The sequence below is a fragment of the Lissotriton vulgaris genome, chromosome 7 (assembly GCF_964263255.1).
Source record: "Lissotriton vulgaris chromosome 7, aLisVul1.2, whole genome shotgun sequence".
In the NCBI taxonomy this organism is placed as follows: Eukaryota; Metazoa; Chordata; class Amphibia; order Caudata; family Salamandridae; genus Lissotriton; species Lissotriton vulgaris.
Window position 1 is genome coordinate 1,749,414,699 of NC_141695.1, and position 12,472 is coordinate 1,749,427,170.

Below are 12,472 nucleotides of genomic sequence, written 5' to 3' on the forward strand. Positions count from 1 at the left end.
GGCCCAAACTACAACTCCCAACAGGCCCCCATGTTCACGGGGAGGGTGGTGGTGGTGGTGGTGGTGGTGGAGGGTGGGGTGTGTGAGAGGCCCAAACTACAACTCCCAACAGGCCCCCATGCTCACGGGGAGGGTGGTGGTGGTGGTGGTGGTGGTGGAGGGTGGGGTGTGTGAGAGGCCCAAACTACAACTCCCAACAGGCCCCCATGTTCACGGGGAGGGTGGTGGTGGTGGTGGTGGTGGTGGAGGGTGGGGTGTGTGAGAGGCCCAAACTACAACTCCCAACAGGCCCCCATGTTCACGGGGAGGGTGGTGGTGGTGGTGGTGGTGGTGGAGGGTGGTGTGTGTGAGAGGCCCAAACTACAACTCCCAACAGGCCCCCATGTTCACGGGGAGGGTGGTGGTGGTGGTGGTGGTGGTGGAGGGTGGGGTGTGTGAGAGGCCCAAACTACAACTCCCAACAGGCCCCCATGTTCACGGGGAGGGTGGTGGTGGTGGTGGTGGTGGTGGAGGGTGGGGTGTGTGAGAGGCCCAAACTACAACTCCCAACAGGCCCCCATGTTCACGGGGAGGGTGGTGGTGGTGGTGGTGGAGGGTGGGGTGTGTGAGAGGCCCAAACTACAACTCCCAACAGGCCCCCATGTTCACGGGGAGGGTGGTGGTGGTGGTGGTGGTGGTGGAGGGTGGGGTGTGTGAGAGGCCCAAACTACAACTCCCAACAGGCCCCCATGTTCACGGGGAGGGTGGTGGTGGTGGTGGTGGTGGTGGAGGGTGGGGTGTGTTCGACAGGAAACCGAAATGGCTACAAATCCATATACCCATGTAATGTCCAAATTACTGACCAGCTCGATCTTGTCCCTCAGGTGATCGTCAACTGACTGCGGAAACCAGTACCCGGCCGCCAGCCTCGCCTCTCACATCTACAGGACTCTCTGGTGACGAGGACACAGTCAGCTCCGGGGCGGAGGATGGAGCGGGACCAAGCACGCAGCCAGGGCCATCTGGCTCACAGGGACTCCCTGGACAGACCAACGTCGCATGTGTGACTCCAGCGGCACCTGTCTCTGTGATCTGCACAGTCCCCACCACCACCAGTACCACCAGTACCACCAGTACCACCAGTACCACCACTACCACCAGCACCACGACTCCTGCCGCTGCCACCCAGCAGAACCCACCGCGCAACGCTGGTCCAACGGCCCCACACACAAGCAGGGTGAGTGGGCCACAAACACAGGCAACGGGACAACATCCAATCAGGCGAGCCACACACCGCCGTGCAGAGGAGGAACAGCTACCCCAGCCAGTGGCACAGTCCCTACAAGCTCTTGCCAGGTGCCAGGCGTCATACGACCGGTCCCAGGCAAACGCTGATCGTGCACACCAGGACTCAGTGGACAACACCAACACCCAGCGCCAAATCGCTGGCATCCTTGGCCAGATGTTGCTGATCATGGGGCAGCAGGCAACGATGTGGAGTGAATGGGTTGACCGGAACAACCCCCCCCCCCCCCCTCCACCAAGTGTGGTAGCGCCACCGTCACCTCCGCCTCCCCCGCCACCTCCGCCTCCCCCGCCACCTCCGCCTCCCCCGCCACCTCCGCCTCCGCCGCCACCTCCGCCTCCGCCTCCACCGCCGCCACCACCACCTGAGCCCCTGGCGACGGATGTGGCCCATCAACAACCTGCCCTCCCAGCTGACTCTGTTCCAGGTCAGAGACGGAGGGGCCGTCCGAGTAAGAAAGAGGCTGAGAGCAGTGTTTGAGCGCCAGGCACACGCTCCAAGAGGGGACGACCATGACAATGTCACTGCCTGTGCCAGACATTCACCCAGCTAAGTAGCCTGTCCCACAGACAATCATTCCCACTGGTCTGCTGGTCTACCCTGACACCCCCCAATGTGGCGTCAGCACGGACATTTCATCAGCCAATACCTTCAACTCCAACTCCCTCCACCCCACTGACTTGTAAATATTCACCAGCACAGAAGCATAACCTGTAAATAAATAGCATTAATTCACACAATGATGTTTTGCCTCCATGTTTATTCACATGATTGCCATCAGATACAGACGTAAACAGGTACAGGGATCATAGTCGTACATGATCATGGCGCTGCGGGAGTGACCTAGAGAAAACCAGAGACAGCAAACACACGTCAGTAAAGAGATTCACACACATCACAACACAATGCACAGCTACATTACACAAACGACAACCATCACACAAGCATGGGATGAGAGCACACACATCATGGACACTTCCATGTCCAAAGACATGAAGACACACATGTGCAACCATCACAAACAACACCCAGCTGATTAACCCCATACCCACACAACACCAGCAAACATACATGAGGCATTGTCAACCGCCACTACAGGTAAATACTCACATTCAAGGGAAGTAGCGATCTATGAGCTGGCGCCTCTGGTCCACACCTTCCTCCTCACCACTATCCTCATCAGTGGACATGGGTGGGATGGGAGGCCGAGGCACTCCTTCGTCTTCAGGGTCCAACAGCAGTTCAATGCCATTGCGTACTGCAAGGTTGTGGAGCATGCAGCTGGCTATCACGATCTTGCATACTTTTCCTGGTGTGTAAGGCAGGGCCCCTCCGGTCTTATCGAGGCACCGAAACCTGGACTTTAGCAGTCCAAAGGTACGTTCGATGACTCTCCGTGTCCTTCCATGTGCCTCATTGTACCGCATGTCACCCGCCGTCCTCGGATTACGTAGGGGACTGAGGAGCCAGGGCCGGTTTGGGTAAGCCGAGTCGCCTATGTAGGGGGATGACAGAGACAAACATCTGAAATATATATGGTGGGTACCCCATGCAACACAGAGATCACAAGAGTACCCACTGCACACTCACCAACAAGCCACGCTTGACCGGGTCGCAGATTTGCCATGAGTCGTGGGACATTGCTGCTCCGCATGATGTGGGCGTCATGTGCGGATCCAGGAAATCTGGCACACACATGGGAGATGATGTTGTTCGCCAGGCACACCACCTGCACGTTCAGCGAATGAAAGTGTTTGCGATTCCTGAACACTTGTTCGCGTGCCCGTGGTGGAATCAGAGCGATGTGTGTGCCATCAATTGAGCCCACAACGTGAGGCATGTGGCCCAGTGCATAGAAAGCAGCTTTGACAGCTGGCAACTCTTCCGGCCGTGGAAAATGTATGTACTCATCCTTGTAGAGCATCATAGCTGTCAACACATCCCGAAGAACCGTGCTAAACATGGCCTGCGACATCCCCCCGGAAACTGCAACAGTGAACTGAAAAGTGCCAGTAGCGAAGAAATGTAGTACCGCCATGACCTTTGCAGTGGGTGTAATCGACCCAGGATACGTTCTACGTGGCTGCAGATGAGGAGACAATAGTGCCACAAGGTCCATCAACCGACGTCGATCCAGCCTGAATTTCCGAATGATCTCCTCGTCTACCATATCCTCCAGCACAGTGTATGGCCGAAGCACATTTGGAGCCCTCCTGTGTGGGACAGAGATGTAACTTTGGTCAACTTACAAACGACGCATACGTGTAGAACTCCATCACATGTGTACCTTACTGACAAAACTTCTGTCATCACCCTAATGTTTCGTAGACACATCACAGACACTCATGCTACTGCATGCACACAAACGATAAGTGTACACACGCCATGTCATCAAGCACAAATGCCACCACCAATAATGATGTGCATACGGAAATGACATGCATGGTGACACAACGTACAAAACACATACACGGAATGCATGTGTACCACCACCACTGTAGTCACCTCGACACAACAAGAAACTGACAACAGATGCATTAATTGGCCACACAGCCGTGATGTACTGTGTAGTTGTGAAGATGTAACAACGTCTGTAGGGTCACACCCGACGTCAACAAGTAGAAATGCACATCTTTTGCCCATAATGTGCCGACCGATTGCCATTGTATGGACACACATGCTATATTGTATGACATATGACCTTTCCCAATCACGCTCACATCCCTCATGACACAACTGCACACAACACATCACGGTGCAGCGTCTGACAAGATCACATAATTGGCGCCGCCATGGCGGTGCTCAACTTCCGCTACTTCCCAAAGGCCATATGCGGCCAGCGTCCCTCTCCCCATTGGCTGCATGTGCATGGACCGTCACGGGCAGACATCGGCGACCGCACGTGCAAGCCTCAGGCACGGATGCTTCAGTTGCAACAATGTACTATCACTGGCGCCTCCATGGCGGTGCACGTACTCAGCGGGGGAGGTGCAGGCCCATACACCCTGTAGATGTAGTCAATGGACATGCCATTTCATGACCCCCCTTACAGTCACCTTGCATCATCCACCGTACACCGGCCGGAGCGGCCGGGCCTAGGACGACCGCCGTGCCCGGCCATGAACAACCGCCGTGCCCGGCCATGAACAACCGCCGTGCCCGGCCATGTTCAACCGCCGTGCCCGGCCATGAACAACCGCCGTGCCCGGCCATGTTCAACCGCCGTGCCCGGCCATGAACAACCGCCGTGCCCGGCCATGAACAACCGCCGTGCCCGGCCATGTTCAACCGCCGTGCCCGGCCATGAACAACCGCCGTGCCCGGCCATGTTCAACCGCCGTGCCCGGCCATGAACAACCGCCGTGCCCGGCCATGAACAACCGCCGTGCCCGGCCATGTTCAACCGCCGTGCCCGGCCATGAACAACCGCCGTGCCCGGCCATGAACAACCGCCGTGCCCGGCCATGAACAACCGCCGTGCCCGGCCATGTTCAACCGCCGTGCCCGGCCATGAACAACCGCCGTGCCCGGCCATGGCGCTTGTGTTCATGGCCGGGCACGGCGGTCGTCCTAGGCCCGGCCGCTCCGGCCGGTGTACGGTGGATGATGCAAGGTGACTGTAAGGGGGGTCATGAAATGGCATGTCCATTGACTACATCTACAGGGTGTATGGGCCTGCACCTCCCCCGCTGAGTACGTGCACCGCCATGGAGGCGCCAGTGATAGTACATTGTTGCAACGGAAGCATCCGTGCCTGAGGCTTGCACGTGCGGTCGCCGATGTCTGCCCGTGACGGTCCATGCACATGCAGCCAATGGGGAGAGGGACGCTGGCCGCATATGGCCAATCGCAAGTAGCGGAAGGTGTGCACCGCAACTATGGGCCAGTCATTGGCCCATTTCACGATCACGCTTCCAGGGCTGACCAATTGCTGGCGACGTATGCCACTGACACGTGCTGAGGGCCCTATATATGTGTGTTGGCCAAAACGACGCTACCTACCCTGGGGACCAGTGCTGCCTGTGACCATCACCTCGACCTACTGCTGCTGCTGAGCTGACCACCGACTGCTGCCTGTGACCATCACCTCGACCTACTGCTGCTGCTGAGCTGACCACCGACTGCTGCCTGTGACCATCACCTCGACCTACTGCTGCTGCTGAGCTGACCACCGACTGCTGCTCTAGTGCCATACTCCGTGATCTTGCCATGTCGAGAGGCAATGAGATCCGGTCTCGACCCTTCACCGCCGCGGAGCTTGATGTCCTCATGGACGGTGTACTCCGCAACTATGGACGCCTCTACGGCGCACCAGGACGGGTGGTAAGTGCAGTGTGGGACATGTTGGTGTGCATGAGGGGGCTAAATGATCTTGCCAATTTCTATCTTAGCTGTGTAGTGTGGGCTACACATATGTTCCCAATTGTGCATGGCTGCTGACAGTTACGTCTTGCCCCTATGTGTGTCACAGGCCACCTGTCCACTGACTAAAACCCTTTTCTCTTTCATCATGGTAGGTCAAGCTGCACCTTCGCAAGGACCTGTGGAGGGGCATAGCACGGGAAGTACGGGCATTGGGGGTGTGCAACAGACGACATACACACTGCCACAAATGCTGGGACGACATTTCCAGGCTGAGCAAGAATGTAGCTGAAGTAACACTGGGCCTGATTCCAAGGACGCCCCGTCTGGCCCGACGCTCCATGACCCCTCTCATGCACCGTATAATTGCAGTGACGCATCCTGAACTGGCCGAACGTCTGAGTGCCGATCAACAGCAAACTAGCGGTGAGCATACTGTCTGTGTAGGAAACTTGTGAGTGCTATGCATGTATTGGTGCCCAGACACACTATTGAGTTCCGTGTTGCGTACGTATGCCTGTGCTGCCATTTTGGTCCCATTGGGTGGTACTCATTTGACAGCCAGGTCCGCCATGTTGACACGCCACTTGCTTAGTACTTGAGTGTTAATGCACATCCCCTAGTGGTCCATGGCCCCATTCCAGGAAATGTGAGGATGACTGGTAGGGGTGGGCCATGTGCAGGATGTGGGCTCCTAAACCTTTGTCTGCTATGTAATTTGGCTATCCTGTTCCTTCTGTACGTCAGTCTGCCCATGACTCACACATCTTTTCTGTGCATTTCAGCTTTGACAGAGGACACTCTGCCACAGACGGTGGAGAGTAGCCGAGGAAATGAGTCCGGCTCAGACATCGCACACACGCAGACTGACACGGAGGAGGCCAGCGCCGGAGAGGGGGACAGGACCGTCCCTGAGGACTCGCATGTGGAGACACCATCGTCCTCCTCGTCGGACACTCGTGGTGAGCCTGCACTGTTGTCACAGACTGGGAGTGGGCACTCATCACCTTCTGTCGGAAGACAGCACACAGGGCCCACACTTCCACCAACTGCACCATGTACTGTTCGTGGCCGGAGGAGTAGGGGGAGCAGAGTGGCGTTCGGTGCAGGCACCGCTGCCCCTGCCACGGTGAGCCAAAATGCACTGTGTGCTGAGGCAGTTGATCTGCTGCGACAGCTGTGTGTGGGGCAGACCAATATGACGAATGCATTCCAGGACCATGATAGGAAGTTGGGGCAGGTGGTGGCATTCATTGAAGGGATGCATGGCGATCTTTCAGGTCTACACAGGACAGTGCAGTCATTGGCAAGCAGTGTGTCGTCTGCAATAGTTCAGTCGAATGAACAGGGTCCTACTTCTGTTTCCCCATCTACACCGCTGGATGTCTCAGGGGGTAGTGATTATTGTGAGCAAGACTCAAATAAAGGTTATTGCACTAGAAGCAGCGTCAGACAGCACGTCAGGGCACGCAGGGCACAGACCACATCCCCTAGATCACCTACATCTGTTCACGTACACGACGTCAGATGCACTGGAGTACACACACAGGATCCACAAGTGTTGTTGGAGGACATGCCTTCAGGAGCTACACAGGCATTCAACACAAAAGGTACTCCCAAGGCATGGGATACTCACATGTCCATGGACTGTTCCTTGGACAAGGCCAGTCAGAAGACTAAGGCACCTACTAAGAGCAGGGAGACTCCCAAGAGCAGGCCCACAGCGGTCGATAGGAACACTCCCAAGGACAGTGAGAAGACTAAGGCACCTACTAAGAGCAGGGAGACTCCCAAGAGCAGGCCCACAGCGGTCGATAGGAACACTCCCAAGGACAGTGAGAAGACTAAGGCACCTACTAAGTGCAGGGAGACTCCCAAGAGCAGGCCCACAGCAGAGGTAAGGGACACTCCCAAGGACAGTGAGAAGACTAAGGCACCTACTAAGAGCAGGGAGACTCCCAAGAGCAGGCCCACAGCGGTCGATAGGAACACTCCCAAGGACAGTGAGAAGACTAAGGCACCTACTAAGTGCAGGGAGACTCCCAAGAGCAGGCCCACAGCAGAGGTAAGGGACACTCCCAAGGACAGTGAGAAGACTAAGGCACCTACTAAGAGCAGGGAGACTCCCAAGAGCAGGCCCACAGCAGAGGTAAGGGACACTCCCAAGGGCATGGACACACACAGAGAGCAGGTGTCTACTGGAGACAGGTGCACCACAGACGACAAGTCTGCTGGCAGGAACAGGGCGGCGAGCAGGGCACAGGCTACATCCAGAGACAACACTCCACCTAAGGATAAGGCACCTCCTACGGACAAGGCATCTAGCATGGACATTGGCGCAATCAAGGACAGGCATACTCCACCCCTGGCTGCACTGAGGCTGATGTTTACTACTGGACTCCAAACTAATGTCTCCGCGGCGGAGTCCCCCCATACCTCCACTCCCATCCAGGCCAGTCAGAAGCAGAGGTGGGTGTCCCCTGTTGTAGCATCCCCCATTACACATCATTCCGAGTCCAGGCGGCAGGCACAGAGCAAACGACAAGCAGGCTCCAGCACGTCCCCAGAAACCAGGTCCCCGGCAGCAGTTGCTCCACCTATGCTGGGTGGTGATTCTTTGGAGTCCCCGCCACTTGGCAGTCCAGTCCTGTCCAGGGTGCACTCACACCTCCATAAGAAACGCAGACACACACCATTGACACCTGCCACACCCGATTTGGCTCTAGATGACCTATCACCAGCTCCCAGGCCCACCCTGCCTCCTGGCCCATACAGCCCTGTGGCTCATCATTTCAGTTGTCCCAGTGGCGCTGGTGCAGTTGACTCTCATGTATCAGATGGTGGCACAGTGTCAGTTGTGCCCTCTCCTGTTGCACGTCCTGGCAGTGTATCTGGGTCTATGGCTCACGTGTCAGTTAGGAGATCTGTGGCTGTGTTGCACACTCCTGTTTCTGGTGCTGCCAGTGTGTCTGGGTCAGTGGCTCACGTGTCAGTGACTACATCTGTGGCTGTGTCTCACACTCCTGTTGCTGGTGCTGCCAGTGTGTCTGGGTCCGTGGCCCATGTGTGTGTGACTCGGGCTGTGGCTGTGTCTCACACTCCTGTTGCTGGTGCTGCCAGTGTGTCTGGGTCCGTGGCCCATGTGTGTGTGACTCGGGCTGTGGCTGTGTCTCACACTCCTGTTGCTGGTGCTGCCAGTGTGTCTGGGTCCGTGGCCCATGTGTGTGTGACTCGGGCTGTGACTGTGTCTCACACTCCTGTTGCTGGTGCTGCCAGTGTGTCCGAGGCAGGTGGTTCACGCAGTCCCCCTGAGTCTGTGATGTGAGGTGCTGTACACTTCACTGAAATGTTACTTCACATGGTGTGTCCATTGGGAACTGCGTGGCACTCTTGTGGTTCCTGTGACGGGTTGGTAGGGACACGTAGTTGTGCAGCCTCTGATGTACCTGCTGTGTACTGCACTGTGCCCTGTTGATGCTCTGATACTGCATACTGCCCTCTCGTTACCTGCTATGATGTACCTGCTGTGTACTGCACTGTGCCCTGTTGATGCTCTGATACTGCATACTGCCCTCTCGTTACCTGCTATGATGTACCTGCTGTGTACTGCACTGTGCCCTGTTGATGCTCTGATACTGCATACTGCCCTCTCGTTACCTGCTATGATGTACCTGCTGTGTACTGCACTGTGCCCTGTTGATGCTCTGATACTGCATAGTGCCCTCTCGTTACCTGCTATGATGTACCTGCTGTGTACTGCACTGTGCCCTGTTGATGCTCTGATACTGCATACTGCCCTCTCGTTACCTGCTATGATGTACCTGCTGTGTACTGCACTGTGCCCTGTTGATGCTCTGATACTGCATACTGCCCCTCTCATGTGCTGCCTCTGATGGACCTGTTCTTTGCAATGCCCTGTTGATGCTCTGATACTGCATACTGCCCCTCTCATGTGCTGCCTCTGATGGACCTGTTCTGTGCAATGGACTGTTCATGCACTTGGCCCCTCTCATGTGCTGCCTCTGATGGACCTGTTCTGTGCAATGGACTGTTGATTCTCTGTGCCCCTCTCATGTGCTGCCTCTGATGGACCTGTTCTGTGCAATGGACTGTTCATGCACTTGGCCCCTCTCATGTGCTGCCTCTGATGGACCTGTTCTGTGCAATGGACTGTTGATTCTCTGTGCCCCTCTCATGTGCTGCCTCTGATGGACCTGTTCTGTGCAATGGACTGTTCATGCACTTGGCCCCTCTCATGTGCTGCCTCTGATGGACCTGTTCTTTGCAATGCCCTGTTGATGCTCTGATACTGCATAGTGCCCTCTCGTTACCTGCTATGATGTACCTGCTGTGTACTGCACTGTGCCCTGTTGATGCTCTGATACTGCATAGTGCCCTCTCGTTACCTGCTATGATGTACCTGCTGTGTACTGCACTGTGCCCTGTTGATGCTCTGATACTGCATACTGCCCCTCTCATGTGCTGCCTCTGATGGACCTGTTCTGTGCAATGGACTGTTGATTCTCTGTGCCCCTCTCATGTGCTGCCTCTGATGGACCTGTTCTTTGCAATGCCCTGTTGATGCTCTGATACTGCATACTGCCCCTCTCATGTGCTGCCTCTGATGGACCTGTTCTGTGCAATGGACTGTTGATTCTCTGTGCCCCTCTCATGTGCTGCCTCTGATGGACCTGTTCTTTGCAATGCCCTGTTGATGCTCTGATACTGCATACTGCCCCTCTCATGTGCTGCCTCTGATGGACCTGTTCTGTGCAATGGACTGTTCATGCACTTGGCCCCTCTCATGTGCTGCCTCTGATGGACCTGTTCTGTGCAATGGACTGTTGATTCTCTGTGCCCCTCTCATGTGCTGCCTCTGATGGACCTGTTCTGTGCAATGGACTGTTCATGCACTTGGCCCCTCTCATGTGCTGCCTCTGATGGACCTGTTCTTTGCAATGCCCTGTTGATGCTCTGATACTGCATAGTGCCCTCTCGTTACCTGCTATGATGTACCTGCTGTGTACTGCACTGTGCCCTGTTGATGCTCTGATACTGCATAGTGCCCTCTCGTTACCTGCTATGATGTACCTGCTGTGTACTGCACTGTGCCCTGTTGATGCTCTGATACTGCATACTGCCCTCTCGTTACCTGCTATGATGTACCTGCTGTGTACTGCACTGTGCCCTGTTGATGCTCTGATACTGCATACTGCCCTCTCGTTAGCTGCTATGATGTACCTGCTGTGTACTGCACTGTGCCCTGTTGATGCTCTGATACTGCATACTGCCCTCCCGTTACCTGCTATGATGTGCCTGCTCTGGTGCCCACTTTGCCCATGCTCACGCATCCACTGTGATTGAACCCCTATTTTGTGAAATAAAGGTGGTCTATCAAATCTCGTGGTTTTTCGTTGTCATTCCTGCTTGCGTACTACAATTGTGTATTCGTATTTGCTTCTCATCAGTGGTTACGGTGACATGACACTCCCCCTCCCTACGTCACGTCCCTTGCTGGTATTCACCTCCAGACAGCCAATGGTTTGTGCCTTACCTGCGTCGTCCATAGTAGGCCATGACTAGGACGTGGTGGATCGCGAAGAGCATCGGGAAGGCGTGTAGCGCAGGGTCCATGGTGGTGGTCAGCTTGCGGTGGGTATCTCGGCTATGTCACCTGTGTTCGCTGTGGGGATTCCGACGTGTTCAGACAGGTTGTTTTTCCGCTGCGGTTTTATGTGTGTTTTCCGCCATCTTGATTGGGGGGACGGTCTTCGTCGTCAGTACGTACGGCGGTGCGTCCGGATCTGTTACGTCCGCCGCGTGGTCGTGTGTAGTTGGCCGGCGGAGCGTGCTTTTCCGTCGCGGACGGAAATTTGACAAGTTTTCCTATCCTGATATGGCGGACGGAGTATCCGCGGCAGGCGGACACGGAAAAGGCTTTTTCCACCTACTCACGGGCCGCGGTGGCTCTTCCGTCCGCCATCCTAATCGACCCCATAGTGTAGTTGTCATTGTAATGATCGCCAAGACACTCTTGGGTCCCTCTCATGAAGAGCTTGGCAGATCTTCTGCCTTGTAAAATCATGTTGTTCCCCCTCCCCTCTCAGATCAGTGAGGTGTCTATCTCTTCAGAGGCTAGCTCTGTCAGTCTGGACATTGAGAGGATTGGGCTTCAGAGAAGGGAGTGCCACAGCATTTAGCAGAGATTTTTCAGGGTTCCAGCCGCCCCTCCATGCTAAAATCCTACGCAGACCGTAGGAGGAATTTTGAAGTTTGGTGTGCCTTCAAATCTATTGTGAAATCTCTTCTATTCTTCAGGAAGGTTTTCAGAAGCAATTGGCAGTGATTGCTAGAAGAGCCAAATACGCTGCGAAAAGGCCTTTTAGAGAACCGTGACCCAAGTGCTGCACTGGTTTTGATTTGGTGTTTCAACTCTTGAAGAGTTTTGTTTGTAGACCTTCAGTCCCTTCCTGGGATTTACATTTAGTGCTTAAGGTGCTGCAAGTTGTACCTTTCACATCACTTATTTCAGTAGATTTTAAATATTTGTCTTTTAAGGTGGCATTCCTATTGGCGGCTACATCTGCTACGAGGTTTTGGGAGCCGGGGCCTTGTTATGCAAATCTCTTTTCAGGATTTTGGAGGATGGAGTTTTATTTACTCACAATCTGGCTTTCCTTCCTGTGGTGGAGTCAGAGTTGCACAGGGAACCAGAAATATTGCTTCCCGTGTTTTTTTTCCTTCTTCTTGCGCGAAGGAGGAGCTTTTTTCATTTGTTCGATATCAGAAGAGCGGCTAAAATCTACCCTCAGAGATCTGAGACTT